The 15,593-nt window shown below is 40.2% G+C and overlaps 1 protein-coding gene across 3 annotated transcripts in view; it reads right to left on the reverse strand.

Annotated features, from left to right (window-relative positions):
- The window catches only part of CTTNBP2 (cortactin binding protein 2), a 146,197-nt gene that overhangs the window by 92,045 nt on the left and 38,559 nt on the right, over positions 1-15,593 (reverse strand). The gene's annotated exons all lie outside the window — the stretch shown is intronic.

The raw sequence follows: 15,593 nt of genomic DNA on the forward strand, positions 1-15,593 counted from the left end.
AAATAGGAACAGAAGGGAAATTCTGCAATGCGCGCATTCCTTGCAGTGACAAATAAAGAGAGAATTTACCTTACTTTGGAGAAATTACCTTCCGCTTTCTTATGTGTCTATAGGACAGGAGGTGAAACGAATTTTTCCAGTTCTGAACAGACAGAAAATAAACCTGATGGGTTTTAACCTTACTCTAGCTAAAACTAAAACATTTAGATATACCATGCACATGAATTCAGTCCTATATGTTCTGTAATTAGTATTTATTTAGTGGGCATACAAGAATTATGCATTCAAAATAAAAAAAGGTATAAATCAATAAAGTCTATGCTAAAATGATAGGTATTGCAGACGTCAAGTCCAATTTCTAACAAACCAGTTGCAACCAAGTTATTATTTATCAAAGTCAATAACTAAATAAGAACATTTTTGAGAAGCACTGTACAAGGATACTATGATGAGAAATGTCTCCAAACAGAAAGAAGCTGTAAAGGAAACAAGGCCAGTTGGTTTGGTGGAACTATGAATTGCGTTTGACCAGGAATCCAGCTGCAAGTTTCTTTTACCTGTTGAGCTTCCTGCAGCTGCTGTAAAACCAAGGGACCTTTAACAATAATGTTAAGAGCTAGGTTTGATGGGGCACATTTATAGGTCTTAAAGCAAAATGTCTGGCATATTGTACTACTGTACATCAAATTTTATGAAGTCAGCTTAAGCTTTTTGCATGTATTAATAATTTCACTTGCTTACCACTTACTTAAGATGAAACATAAGCCTAAATGTCATTGGATTAACGATGGCAGCTAGTAAAGTGGCCTCCTAAGAGCTTTGTTAGCAGTAATTATATGTTAAAGTGATTTACTCGTCTTAGAAACATAAATTGTGCAGTTTATTCTGAATTAAAAAAAAAAAAACTAAACCTCAAGTCATAAAACTGTACCTTTAGTTCCTAAACATTCTGTCATCTCCCCTCTGCAGGCATTATTTTATTGTTTTACAGCTATGAATGGGCAGTTACTAATATTATACACTCTATTTTATGTGTAAAGGAGTCCCTAGATATGACATTCTCTGGACTTGAAGTTCATGGTCAGATCAGGAGATAATTTCATGTTTGGATAAGCTATTCATGCTCAAACTTCAAAACAGAGGTACTGAAGTCTGTCAAGTTGGTTTTCTCAACAGTTCAGCTCACCCTGCTGCTCCTTTCCAGAGCATCTGATCTGTGTTTACATTCAAGATTAGAAGGCTGACAAGTCACTGCTGGGAGGGGGAACAGGGATAACTGTAGTTGAGATATTTAGATACAGGTTTTAGTGCTTCTGTGGTGAATGGGCATAGCTACAGTTAAAGCGATTCTAAAGGTTAATTATTTTTTTTAAAACAACAAACATGTAATACTTACCTACTGCGTGCAGTGGTTTTGCACAGAGCAGCCTGGATCCTCCTCTTCTTGGTTTTCGAGTCCCCTGCAGGCTCTCCTGGATCCTCCGGTCTGTTGGGTGCCCCCACAGCAAGCAGTTTCCTATGAGGGCACCCACTGCTCCCTGTGTCCATTCACACATGGAGCTGTGGATTAGCCCCACCCCCTCTATCCTCATTGGCTGACTGGCTGTGATTGACAGCCAATGGCTCCCACTTGCTGTCTCAGCCAATGAGGAGGCAAAGACCCGGGGACAGCCAGGGCTGTTATTCATGTCGCTGGATCGCGATGAGGCACAGATAAGTATTGAGGGGGCTGGGGGAGCTGCACACAGGTTTTTTACCTTCATGCATATGCATGAAGGTAAAAAACCTTCAGCCTTTACAACCACTTTAAGCTGGCAATACATGGATCAAAGTTTGGCTGGATCAGCAGGGATCAGCCAAATTCTAATCCATGTATTGACAGGCTGATTGTACAAGTCGACTTGTGAACAACTTATGAGCAACCAGCCTATCAGGTTCTTCCTGAATGATCAAAGTCACTGGCTATAGCCAGCAACGCTGATCATTGCATTCTGATGGTGGGGAAGGCTTCCTGTTGTCCGAATACAATACCACAGTGATATTCTCGATTCCACCCGAACACATTAAATATGTGGATGGGGGGAACTGAGGCATTTTCTTTCATTCAAACAGTTGGTTGAAAAAAACAAAATGCATAATATATGGCCAGCTTTAGATGTTATGGAATATCTTAGATCTAAATATACTGGAGCAGGTCTGTGCTGGCTACAATGCCGGTGGAGCACAAGTACAAACCTGTACCAGGTTTAGGCAAAATAAGTCTACAGAAAGACTGATGGGTAAAGGTGAAAATCACTGGCTTGCAGTATCAGAATGAGATGTTCTCAGAAAATCAAGCTAGCAGCAATCAGTGAATCATATTCAGCAGTTGTGCTCAAGCATTGTCAACATGAGAAACAAATAACCTATAAATTCCTTATAAGTAATTCCACATTTTAGCTATACTGATTCCCACCTTTGCACAAATTTCTTATATATACCAATCTTATATTCTAGTGCCTAAATATGTAGCTGTTGACATAAAAACAGTTATAACAGAAGACATATAGATTAAAAGATCCAACTCTCATGTGCAATCATGGTGGCAAAATCATGAATGCTTGAAACAACCAAACATATGTTTATGCACTGTGCAGATAATTACTTATTTTGGGGAAAAACAGCAATATGGTTGAGAAATAACGCAGATCGCAGTCAACTGCTTCTTGTGTAATTTTAATGGACCAGACATAAAATAAATACACATTATTTTTGGCTATTTTTGGCTACATGCAATGTTTTAAATGTCCCCCCCCTCATAAATCTTGGAAAAGAAGAATGAAACCCTCCTGAACATCTAATTTGCAAAATCATTGCGTCTCAAACTATTTCCAAGTTCTTTCCTAATAAAAATACTGTTTCACCCTTTTCTATCCTTATTTCTATCTCCTCCAGCCTCTTTCATCCACTTCTTGTTTACATGCCTTTGCTTTAAGGGAATCCTGGTACAGCAATTATTATATTAATGCTCTGCAATGCCTTGCCTTACCAGAGTTTCCGATTTCTTTCATCAGTAATGCAGTACAGCAGTCATAAACCTCTTGAAAGGTATCTGAAATATAGCAGCTGGGCAGCGATTTCCATTTTCAATGACCAGTCACTGCTGCTTACTCTCCGTAGTCATTAACAGCCCTCACAGTAGTTCAGGCTTACATTACATCTTCATTGCCTGTGGGGAATAGAGCTGGTCTCTACATCTAACTTCTCATTTCCCTTCCAGTTCTTTTCTTTCCTATGCCCATCCATGACTGAAGACTTCGATGTATAGGCTATTCTGGAGCTCCATCTGAAAAGAGCTTCAGTGTTACAGAGGACCCTTCTATTGCTCCCAGCCATGGCTATGATTTTGTCTGATCTTAAAGATTTTACAGGTACACTAAAACCACACTTTTATGTCTTGTATAGCATGAATGGGGAGGTCGAGAACGCTGTAAGGTGGATATTGGAGTTCAGCTTCAAGTGCTGGGTCCACATGGCCCCAGGAACAGCTTTCTGACAACATTCCCTTTGCAATGTCGTCAGCACAGCCACCTGTAGGCTATATCTGAAGTGCTTGTAATTTAATGACAATGTACATTGTAGGAGCATAGCTAGGAGGCAGTTGTCCCCTGTGAGACAAGAAGTGCCTGAACAAGGACCTTTAGGCCTGAGTCTCACCTATGCATTTTTTTTTGTGCTTTTTGCGTTTTGCAGAAACACAATACAGTCCATTTAACATGGTTTCCTATGGGACATGTTCACAATTACAGCTTCAAGTATTTTTGGGGATGTCTCTACCAGCTTTGCACATCTAGAAAGTGAAATGTTTGCCTTTGCAAAACAGCTCAAGCTCTGTCAGATTGGATGGAGAGCATCTGTGAACGGAACTTTTTAAGTCTCGCCACAGATTTTCAATTGGATTTAGGTCTGGACTTTGACTGGGCCATTCTAACACCCGAATATGCTTTGATCTTAACCATTTCATTGTAGCTCTGGCTGCATGTTTTGGGTCGTTGTCCTGCTGGAAGGTAAACCACCCCAGTCTCAAGTCTTTTGCAGACTCTAACAGGTTTTCTTATAAGATGGCCCTGTATTTGGCTCCATCCATCTTCTCATCAACTCCGACCACCTTCCCTGTCCCTGCTGAAGAAAAGCATCTCCACAACATGATGCTGCTACTACCATGTTTCACGGTGGGGATGGCGTGTTCAGGGTGATGTGCAATGTTAGTTTTCTGCCATACATAGCGTTTTTCTTTTAGGCCAAAAAGTTCAATTTTGGTCTCATCTGACCAGAGCACCGTCTTCCACATGTTTGCTGTGTACCCCACATGGCTTCTCGCAAACTGCAAACGGGACTTCTAATGACTCTCTTTCAACAATGGCTTTCTTCTTGCCACTCTTCTATAAAGGCCAGATTTGTAGAGTGCACAACTAATAGTTGTCCTGTGGACAGATTCTGCTACCTGAGCTGTGGATCTCTGCAGCTCCTCCAGAGTTACCATGGGCCTCTTGGCTGCTTCTCTGATTAATGTTCTCCTTGCGCAGCCTGTCAGTTCAGGTGGATGGCCATGTCTTAGTAGGTTTGCAGTTGTGCCATACCCTATTTTCGGAATATAGGATTGAACAGTGCTCTGTGAGATGTTCAAAGCTTGGGATATTTTTTTTATAACCTAACCCTGCTTTAAACTTCTCCACAACTTTATCCCTGACTTGTCTGGTGTGTCCCTTGGCCTTCATGATGCTGTTTGTTCACTAATGTTCTCTAACAAACCTCTGAGGGTTTCACAGAACAGCTGTATTTATACTGAGATTAAATTACACACAGGTGAACTCTATTTACTAATTAGGTGACTTCTGAAGGCAATTGGTTCCACTAGATTTTAGTTAGGGGTATCAGAGTAAAGGGGGCTGAACACAAATCGATGTCACACTTTTCAGATATTTATTTGTAAAAATTGTGAAAACCATTTATCATTTTCCTTCCACTTCACAATTATGTGCCACTTTGTGTTGGTCTATCACATAAAATCCCAATAAAACACATTTACTTTTTGGTTATAACATGACAACATGTGGGAAATTTCAAGAGTTATGCATACTTTTTCAAGGCACTCTAGCATTTACTTCCTGGAATTCATCTGCCCCTAGCTCAGGCATGCAGGCAGGAGGGTGTGCTTAGCTGAGAAATCCCTCCTCCCCTCTTGTATACTCCTGGATTGTATGGCATCATTTTCCTGGGCATGGAAACCAGGAAGTAACTGAAAAAATCTAAAAAAAGTTTAAAATAAGTAAATATTATATCATTTCCCATCTATTTACCAATGCTAACAGCATAAGGATTAAAATAGTCAGTGTTGATTGAGAGGGCGAACTTCCACTTTAAGTAATATTTGTGATGCATTTTCCTACAACTGAATGGTCCCCTTTTATGAGAAAAAATAAAATAAATCTAGATCAAAGAACAATAGTGGCAAAGACCACAGATATCCATTAGATGTTACATTTCTTTTGCATTTGCTTTTAGAACCAAGCTTAAATACATATGGCTGCAGCACTAAAAGGACACAATCTGGATCTCTTTTGTTAGATTCTATTTGCCCCTAAAAAGAGTTGAAGATGTGCATTTTATAGAATGACACAATTCAGGTGAATGGAGTTCTCTGCTTCTGCCTATGTTGTTTTATAGTAGCAGACCTCCAAGGCATGGAGACACAAATGGTAAGCTTGTTAGAGGATTAAGCAATTTAGCAAAGTATGCAAGGTTATTATAGTCTCAGACATGAAGTATTAATATGCTAGCTTTCAGTACTTCAGGCCAAACCTGACTTCTGCTCAGGGCTCACAATGGTAGATACTTAATGCACATCTATGATGCCATCAAACAATCTAGTTATTTCATAGCTGTGCCCTATATACATCCAATTAGAGACCACAATGGACACTGCTAGCACTCAACCCCCAGGTCAGCTAATAACCTCTAAACACGCCATGCATTATGGATTACTATAAATTATTCCTTAAGGTATTTATTAGGATTAACAATAAGAACACCTGTTACCATTTCATTTATATAATACAATAGCAAACACACCCTCTATCAGTTCAGTATTTATGAAAAAAATGCTTCATTTCCATCAAGAAACAATTTAGCAACACAATTCATTTAAAATCGGCCAACTGGGGGCTAATTATTCTACGGAAACATATTTGTACTGCCCATTATTTACTTCTAATATCCAATCAAGTTCAGGGTAATGTATGTTTTCATTGAGCTAGAATGGGTATTTTCAAGTGAATTGAACACATTCCATTAAATAATAAGTCCCTTTGACTATAGAGGGATATTAAAAGTGTTTTAACAGCAAAAGATATATCATCCAATTCTGATCAGTGGGGATCCTCCTATTTTACCCCTCACCCAGAAGGTGTTTGAGCAGAAAAAAAAAAGCTATTAGAAGCCTAAAAGTGAAATTTCAGCTTCATCCTAACCAGTCCTAAAACTGTCCATTTTCCCCTCCTAACATCTATGCTAACTAACCTGTGTAGGAAAGATGTACTTAAAGCAGAGCTCCACCCAAAAGGGGAAGTTACACTTTAAAAAGACTGGTCTCCCGATCCCCATTAAAGATTGGCACCTCTGGTACGCGAAACTGACAGGTACCCGCTCCGACTTCCGCTGCAATTGCCTAAGGGATTGGAAGCGGAAGTTGTCCTCCTACCTTCCCTCTCCATAGTCTTCTGGGACACATGACAGGTCCTAGAAAACTAAGGGGCCATTCAGGAAACGCAGCCTTACTCGCGCATGCGCAGTAGGCACCCGGCCATGAAGCCGCAAGTTGTAACAAGTTGCCGGGTGCCCACATTGAAGATGCCGGCGCCTGGAACACCAGACGGCTGGTGAAACGGGCTGCAGGGAGGACACAGTGAGATTGTGGGACAGGTAAGTGGCTGTTTTTTAAAAGTCAGCAGCTACAGTTTTTGTAGCTGCTGACTTTTATTTTTTTACAGTGTGAGTGCAACTCCGCTTTAACTATTTTCAGCCCACTTATGTAATGTTGGTCTCTTCTGTCAGCCATTGCCACTGCAAAGGAGAGGAGGAAGTGCCAAAAACAGATACTGCTACGGGGGGGTGGGGGAGAGGAGGGAGCACCGAAAACAGATTAGCCAATGAAGCCTATGAGTGATGTCACAGCTCCAGGGATAACTAGCTGTTGTTGGAGCAGTATCTTCTCTCCCCATCAGCTGCTGCTGGCTGAAATGGGAGAGCCGTTTTTTGCGGACCTCCTCGTTTAGTTTTATCGATCATGCTGGAAAATCCGCAAAAAACGGCAGTTTTTCGTGGACATTGGTGGCAGCACTGATTTTTCGTTTATCGACTGAAAATTCAGCCGATAAACGGCCCGTCTATGGCCTGCATTATACAATGGTTTGCCATGGTGAACAATGTACAATGCATGGATCAGCTTACTTTTCTCTATGAGATAACTCTGTGGACCATATGGCTAAATGGTTCTACTCGGAACACTTTCAAATGTCTGATGAATACTTACGATACTGAGTAACTCTCTATCACACTCTACTACTCTGTATTAGGAGATGCCACCTCACTGGCCCTGTGTTTTCTTTTTCCTCTCTCTTTCTTGCCATTCCCGTCTTTTCCCCATCCTTATAAACCAATTAAACCATTAAAAACTTGGTGAGCATCAGACTCACCCTTTTGAGGGATATAACAATGACAACTGATGCTCTTTTTACCAATATGTAGCAAATGTTATTTTTTGTTTTTACACTTAATATATAGTATGTTTATAAACTTGATTTTGACTGTGTATTAATATTGACTGTCCGATGCAGAGCATGTCATCACTGTGTCAATTCCTGATATAAAGCTATAAATTAAAAAAAAAAAAGTGATTTGAGAATGTGAGTAGGTACTCCCCACAGGTTTCCTCCAAATTTCACTCTTTATAATAAGGCCAAATCTAATATCTAAGGGCAAAAACCCATAGCAAAAAAAAAAATCAGAATCCATCATGTATTGGTTTATCTCTCGTATTTTAATATAGTGATTTCCAGTGAATTTCAGTAAGGCTGATGAAGCATTATGAAATGATATGGCTCAATCATGTAAAAATAAGACAAAATACCAAAAATGACCATAAGATGCCTCTTTAATAGCTTTCCATATGTTGTACTGCTATTATTCTAGCAATGTCTCTACACAGAATCAGATGTCTGCCAATCCTAAAAGCTCATCCTGAAATATAGAATTGGGAAGACACACCACAGTGCCCAGTGAAAGCATCTTGTACAAAGTGCCAGTAAAATTAATACGTCTACAATGAGAATTGGCAGACAAACGCAACAGGTAAGGAATGTGCCAAATCTCCCGTCACTAGCAAAATGAACATTTCATCCAAATTAAAATAAAATATACTCTGAAACACCAACTTTTTTTCCATTTTGCATTTTACATCAGTATTTCCAGAGTTTCTAAAAAGTGACCTACTGATTACATTTACAGAAAACAATGTAAAAATGACAAGCTGTTAAATGAGTTGGAGATACTCCATATAATGTTACTACTGGGATGAGGTCAATATTTTGCCACATACAGCTAACTCCCTGTACCGTAATCCTCCTGAAATACACTTTAGCCAGCCTCTGTCTGCACTTAGACCGGCTACAGTGACTGAAAAAGTCAAGACAGCAGGCTGTATTCTGCTTAGGACATATATCAGGACTTTTTTTTTTACTATATCTAGTCCAGTCAGAGTATTTGATATTATACAGTTGTGTTCAAAATAATACCAGTGTGTTGAAAAACCTTCTAATAGTTTTTATTTCCATACACACAAATGCATTGGGAACACTACACATTCTATTCCAAATCAAAACTTGAAGAAAAATATATCAAATTTGTGTTGTTCCTCTAAAAAAAATTGAAGAAAAGTGAATATTAGACTTCAAAAAAATAGCAGTGTTTGTATTCTTCTTTACAAACTCAAACATTCACTATATAAACTGAAAAATGTTTGAAGATTTTGCTTTCCTTTGAATCACTTAATATTTAGTTGTATAAGCACTGTTTCTGAGAACTGCTGTACATCTATGTTCCATGGAGTCAACCAACTTCTGGCACCTGTGAACAGGTATTCCAGCTCAGGATGATTGGACTACATTCCACAGTTCTTCTCTATTTCTTGGTTTTGCCTCAAAAACTGCATTTTTGATGTCACCCCACAAGTTTTCTATTGGATTAAGATCCGAGGATTGGGCTGGCCACTCCATAACCTCAATCTTGTTGGTCTGGAACCAAGATGTTGCACGTTTACTGGTCTGTTTGGGGTCCTTGTCTTGTTGGAACACCCATTTCAAGGGCATTTCCTCTTCAGCATATGGCAGAATGACCTTTTCAAGTATTCTGATGTATTCAAACTGATCCATGATCCCGGGTATGCGATAAATAGGCCCAACACCGTAGTATGAGTGTCAGGGCTCCAGGTATGACCAGAGGTGTGTGGACTGACACAGGGAAATGCAGGCTTCAGATATGGTATAAACAATATAATTTATTAAGACTAACATTACAAAACGCAGTGCAAAACTAAACATAAACACAGTGCAAACAAACCAAACCAAACCACCCACCGATAACAATACATACAATACAAAGAGTAGTCAGGCAGGCCGGGTCAGTAGCAAACGGGCAAACGGAGTACCAGGAACAGGCGGGAGAGTGGTCGGGGTCACAAGCTGGGTTCAGTAACTCACGGGCAGCGCGGTACAGAGGGTCGGGCAGAGAATGGTCAGGGTCACAAGCCAGGGATCAAGCAGGAGAAGTCAGCAGAGGTCAGGATCAAGCAGGGTCGGCAACAAGTCAGACAGGGGCCCATGGAAAAACACACACCAAGGCCCTGACTGTGAGTCTGGCCATTCCTTAAATACAACACCTGCAATCAGCCCCAGGTGGTGGCTAATTGCCGGAGTGAGCCTCTGGTTGTGGAGAGCACCCGCTGGCCAGTCCTGGTACTGCAACCCACAAGGCAGGTGAGTCCCACCACTATTGGCGAGTCCATTCCTGACAATGAGAAACATCACCATATCATGATGCTTGCGCAACCATGCTTCACTGTCTTCACAGTGTACTGTGGCTTAAATTCAGTGTTTGGGGGTCGTCTGACAAACGGTTTCAGGCCACTAGACCCAAAAAAGAACAATCTTACTTTCATCAGTCCACAAAATGTTGCGCCATTTCTCTTTAGGCCAGTCGATGTGCTCTTTGGCAAATTGTAACCTCTTCAGCACGTCTTTTTTTCAACAGTGGGACTTTGCGGGGGCTTCTTGCAGATAGCTTGGCTTCACATAGTCATCTTCTAATTGTAACAGTACTCACAGGTAACTTTAGACCTTCTTTGATCTTACCATTTTGGCTATTCTTCTATCCATTCGAATGGTAGTTTTTCGCTTTCTTCCACGTCTTTCAGGTTTTGGTTGCCATTTTAAAGCATTTGCGATCATTTTAGCTGAGCAGCCTATCATTTTCTGCACATCTTTATATGTTTTCCCCTCTCCAGTCAACTTTTTAATCAAGGTACGCTGTTCTTCTGAACAATGTCTGGAATTACCCATTTTCCTCAGAATTTCAGAGAGAAATGCACTGTAACCAGCATGTACAATATTTGCTGCCTTCCTTCCTTAAATAAGGGCAATAAGTGCCAGCTGTTTTTCAAAGAATGAATGACCTCACTAATAGAACTCCACACTGCTATTATTTTGAACATGCCCCTTTCAATTAGTGATTCAATTACACAGAATCAGCAGCATGCATGTCATGACTGTTGGGTCTGTTGGATTTCTATTACTCTACTACACCTGCTAGTAAATTATTTGCCATGTAGAAACATCATTTCTACCAAAAATAGTGATTGATCAGGTTAGTGATGTCTGACTGCTATTATTTTGAACACAACTGTACATACATTTTTAATTGTATGCATTAAAGCTTTTCCCCATAAGTAAAATGTATTGTAGTTCCAGTGGTGCTTTAATATAAAAACACCATTCAATAAATAATCCACAATTTTGCTTGATATAAAAGGACACAAGAAGGTACAAAGATAGATAAACCACTTAAACATGGTCATACGGCAATGACAACTAGAGAGCTGCTCCTTTTTTAACCATGACAGTGTAACAAAAACAGCCAGTAGGGGTAGATGATATTCTAAGTGGACACCATATTAATTGCTATTGGTACGACCACCCAGAGCACTCACAATGTCTATGATCTTGCCTTCATAAGGCAGCAGGGTTCATAGGCTAAAGCCACAGGGCCAGTTAGAGTAGCTCTGTGCCTTGAGATAGCGGAAATGACCAATCACAGAGCTCAACAATGTAAACAGAACTACTGTTTACATCTAAAAGCCCTCTCTTTCTTCTGAAGAAAATGGAGGAATGAGAGGAAGAGGCACAGGTGCAGGCTATCAAAGGAGAGGAGAGAGAAGCTGCTGACTACCATTGTTGTGGGATTGCTATGGGCGAAGGGTGAATGGGTGGGGGGGAATTTGTGTACCAGTGATCACCAATGTTTTCGAAGGGGGGGGGGGGAGTTAAAGTGCTACTGCACCACTGACTGTCGGGGTATTAAGGTTAAGTGTGTGTTTAAAATATAATATGTAATATGGTGCCAAGCAGCTCCCCCATCCCCAAACTAAGCCCCTTCTGATAGCGAGGGAGTGGCTGTACCCGCACAGCAGCACTATTCATTCACAGAGATCTGTGAATTAATAAACTAAAAGTCCCATCTGCAACGATTGCAACGATTACAAATGCAATGATTACTGCATTTGTAGTCTATTGACATGCCCTCCAGCTCTCTATCTGAAAGTAGGTAAGAAGCTGGAGAATGAATCTGCAGGATCCTGTGCATTTCCCCCACAATCACAGACTGAAATTGCAAGACTTGCAGAAAATGAATGCACATTTTTTTTCTGCAGTTGTTGGTGTGTTTATTATTTTTGCAAAATGTGCAAAAATGCCACTGACCACCAATGACTGTAGGATTGTTTTGGTGGGGGTGCAGGGAGGGTTAAAGTAATGTAGGTTTATCTATGATATCTATCAGATTGCGCTGCAGTGCTGCCCCATGTGAAGTGCAATCCGGGAGCATGTCATATGAAGTCCATTTGGATTGACAAATGTTCTGCCGAGTCATCATTCTGCTACAGGTCGGACGGGAACTGGTTAATGACATTGGCTGTATGTTTGGGGTCATTGTCCTGCTGCAAAACGGTAGTCACGCCAAATATTCATTTGATTTAGATTGTATTTCTATTCGTTTACTTTGCATTTTGAAAACTGATAAAAACAAACAATTAAAATATATATGTTCAAAAGCATTTTTACTTTACAGAATTTCCTCACACCCACCTGTGACGAACGCAGTGCCCGACGTCTGTCCTCCTCACAAATTTGTAACAAAGGACAAGCCAATCTCGCACCACGCTTCACTTGTGAAACAATGCCACTCTCAGTTGCACCCTGCAGAAAGATTTTCCAGCTTACGGGACCACAATCTGTGTTCCAACAGCCTGAGACTGATTGTCACTGGGTTAAATAATTAAGCAATTATAGCAAAATAGGGTTTAATAATGAAAAGTTCAAATGGTGTAATTAAAATATTTTCAAAAATATGTTACAAAGAAATAAAGAGACAATAACGCAACAGAGAAATAAAACAAAGGAGTTAAGAAGGAAGAATACTTGCAAAGTCCTTAGCAGGGTCCAATTGTCCAAGCAAAAATGTTGCCATGGCTTGGGTGTTCCTTGGTTGATGTTAAAATAAGAGCTCCCTTAAAAGGTCCTGTCAGTCCCAGTTCTGTGATATCAAAGGGGTGTTGACAGAGACGATCTGACCAATCATCCGATTTAAGGGATGGGTGCTGGGAAGTCACCATGTTTATGACCAATTTCCCCAATACAATTTCTTATAGCTATTCATATTTCTGAATATCGACCATAATGGATACAGATATGACAGATCTTGGATATCTTTTTCTCACAGGAGGGGTGTGGAGGCCTATTGCACTCTGAAACCTCCTAGCATAGGAATATGTGGGTTCACAATGGTACCCTATTACTGATGAAGGTGAATACGTCTTCATTCTGGCTAGATTGTCATAATTTCAAAAATCAGTTTCAGTATCAGTGAACAGTTGTTTATTGTGCTAGATGGCTTCCTGGGGAAAGTAAAAAGGGAACTAATGCTGCTATTCACCACCATGTGTGACAAACTGTCATGGCTGCAATCTGAACAACATAGTATCCTTGCCCTTCCACCCAGCTTTGTGAGGGCTCAGTGCACGTTACCATTACATCACATAAAACGTTTTCACAGTAAAAAAAAAAAATTATATATATATATCCTTATAATGGCATATGTAAGTTGGTGGGATACATTGGGCAACAAGTAAACATGTTCTCACTAAAGATGAAGTGTTGAAAGCATGAAAACTGGGTATCACAGTTTGTTGTGCATGGGGTTGTGTAACTACAGAACGGTCAGGATGCTCATGTTGACCCATGTCCACAGCCAAATACACTTACAATGGCCAAAAAAAGCATCAGAACAGGACTATGGAGCAATGGAAGGAGGTGGCCTAATCTGTTTTCTTTTACATCATGTGGATGGCTAGGTGCGTGAGCTTACCTGGGAAAGAGATGGCACCAGGATGCAGAATGGTAATAAGACAAGCTGGGGGAGGCAGTGTGATGCTTTGAGCAATGTTCTGCTGGAAAACCTTGGGTCCTGCCATTCATGTGATGTTTTGGCGGCAAAAGGGGAACCTACTCCATATTAATTGTGAAGTCATAATGTTTTGGCTGATTCAGTGCAGTACAGCAAAATACACCATTTCATGGGGCAATTCTAATATCACAAATGTTTTCTGTATCTTTATATAAAACAAGTATGCCACAAAATGAAAACACCTTCTAAATAAGTCATAATACTGTCAGACAGACAGTATCCTAAACAGAAGCTGTGTTTTCTCTGTGTGGCATGAGGAGCATTGGCTCCAGTTCCCGTAGGGGTATTTTCATGTGTAAAGCTTTGAAACTGCCCATTTGATCTTGTCATTATCCTTTGGAACATGTCTGAGGCTTTAGATGATCCTAAAATAGTGACAACTAAGTTGTAAAGCTAGAAATGCTTCAGTAAGCACAGCATGCAATTCTTCTGTTCTCTAGAGGCTGCTCTCATCAGGAAGAGTGTCTTAACTTCTACAGACGTGACTGAAATGGTTCAGATGGTGAGGATGATAAGGTTTCCAATACAAGATTAAAATCTCAGATTTATTCTCAGTTGTGTATTAGTAAAGGCAATAAGAACAAGAACATGGTTCCCTGCTCAAGGACAAACTTATAAAGGATCAAATAACATTTAACTGCCATGCTACTAGGACCCTGAGGATGAAGCTGCCTCGGAAGATAGTCGTAATGATACACGGTACCTGTATCATGCTGGCCACAAATCTAACATACCAACATTTTTCCAATGTTCATAACTGCCCATAACAAAGTATTGGCCACAGAGGATACCTAAAGTACGGAACAATGTTAGACTATGTGCTGTTACAAGTTAAAAGGATTATAATTTATACATGAATGCTTAGTACGGATTCTTTTTAAGGCTTTGCTCTTGGTGGTAAAATAAAATAATTTTACTCTAGGGCATAGAAGAGTTAAGACATAAAACTGCCAAAAACCTTAGCAACGCCAACTGTGCATATGATAAGAACTGCATAATTGGAGGTTCCCTTCTGTGAAAATTACATATCAAAATGATCTTCAGATCAAGGCATGTTGACTGCTAAATTGTATTCGTATCTCAAGTTTGTCAGAGCTCTAAACACCCCCCACCCCCACCCTCACCCCAGCTCTGCCTCCTTAGTTGTTCTATTGGTCCTTAATTGACAGCAAAATCTGAGTTTTGCCTAATATGATAGCAAGCTATATCTATGCATATATTTGTTTATTTATTTATTTCAGATACTTATATAGCGCTGTCAATTTGTGCAGCGCTTTACATATATATTGTACATTCACATCAGTCCCTAACCCTCAAGGGGCGTACAATCTAAGGTCCCTAACTCACATTCATACATACACATACTAGGGTCAATTTAAACAGGATCTAATTCACCTACCAGCATGTCTTTGGAGTGTGGGAGGAAACCCACGCAGGCACAGGGAGAACATGCAAACTCCAGGCAGGTGGTGCCATGGCTGGGATTCGAACCAACAACCCTAGTACTGCCAGGCTAACCATTTAGCGCATTGATCATTTTAACATAAGGCTTCACAGAAGGTGACCTGTGCTAGAGCATTTTTATACATTTATTCTCAATATGAATAGCCAAGATTTGTGATACATTTACTCTAACAAAAACTGCAATGCAATATTTCTGTTATCTGCCACTTTTACCAGTTGGCTTTCACATTACAGTGACAGGAATGAAAAGCCTAATGAAAGCAGTACTTCAGTTTTGGATATTTGACTGAATAACTGAC

Source organism: Staurois parvus, unplaced genomic scaffold (assembly GCF_062004578.1).
Source record: "Staurois parvus isolate SC_StPar_1 unplaced genomic scaffold, SC_StPar_1.0 ptg000120l, whole genome shotgun sequence".
Lineage (NCBI taxonomy): Eukaryota > Metazoa > Chordata > Amphibia > Anura > Ranidae > Staurois > Staurois parvus.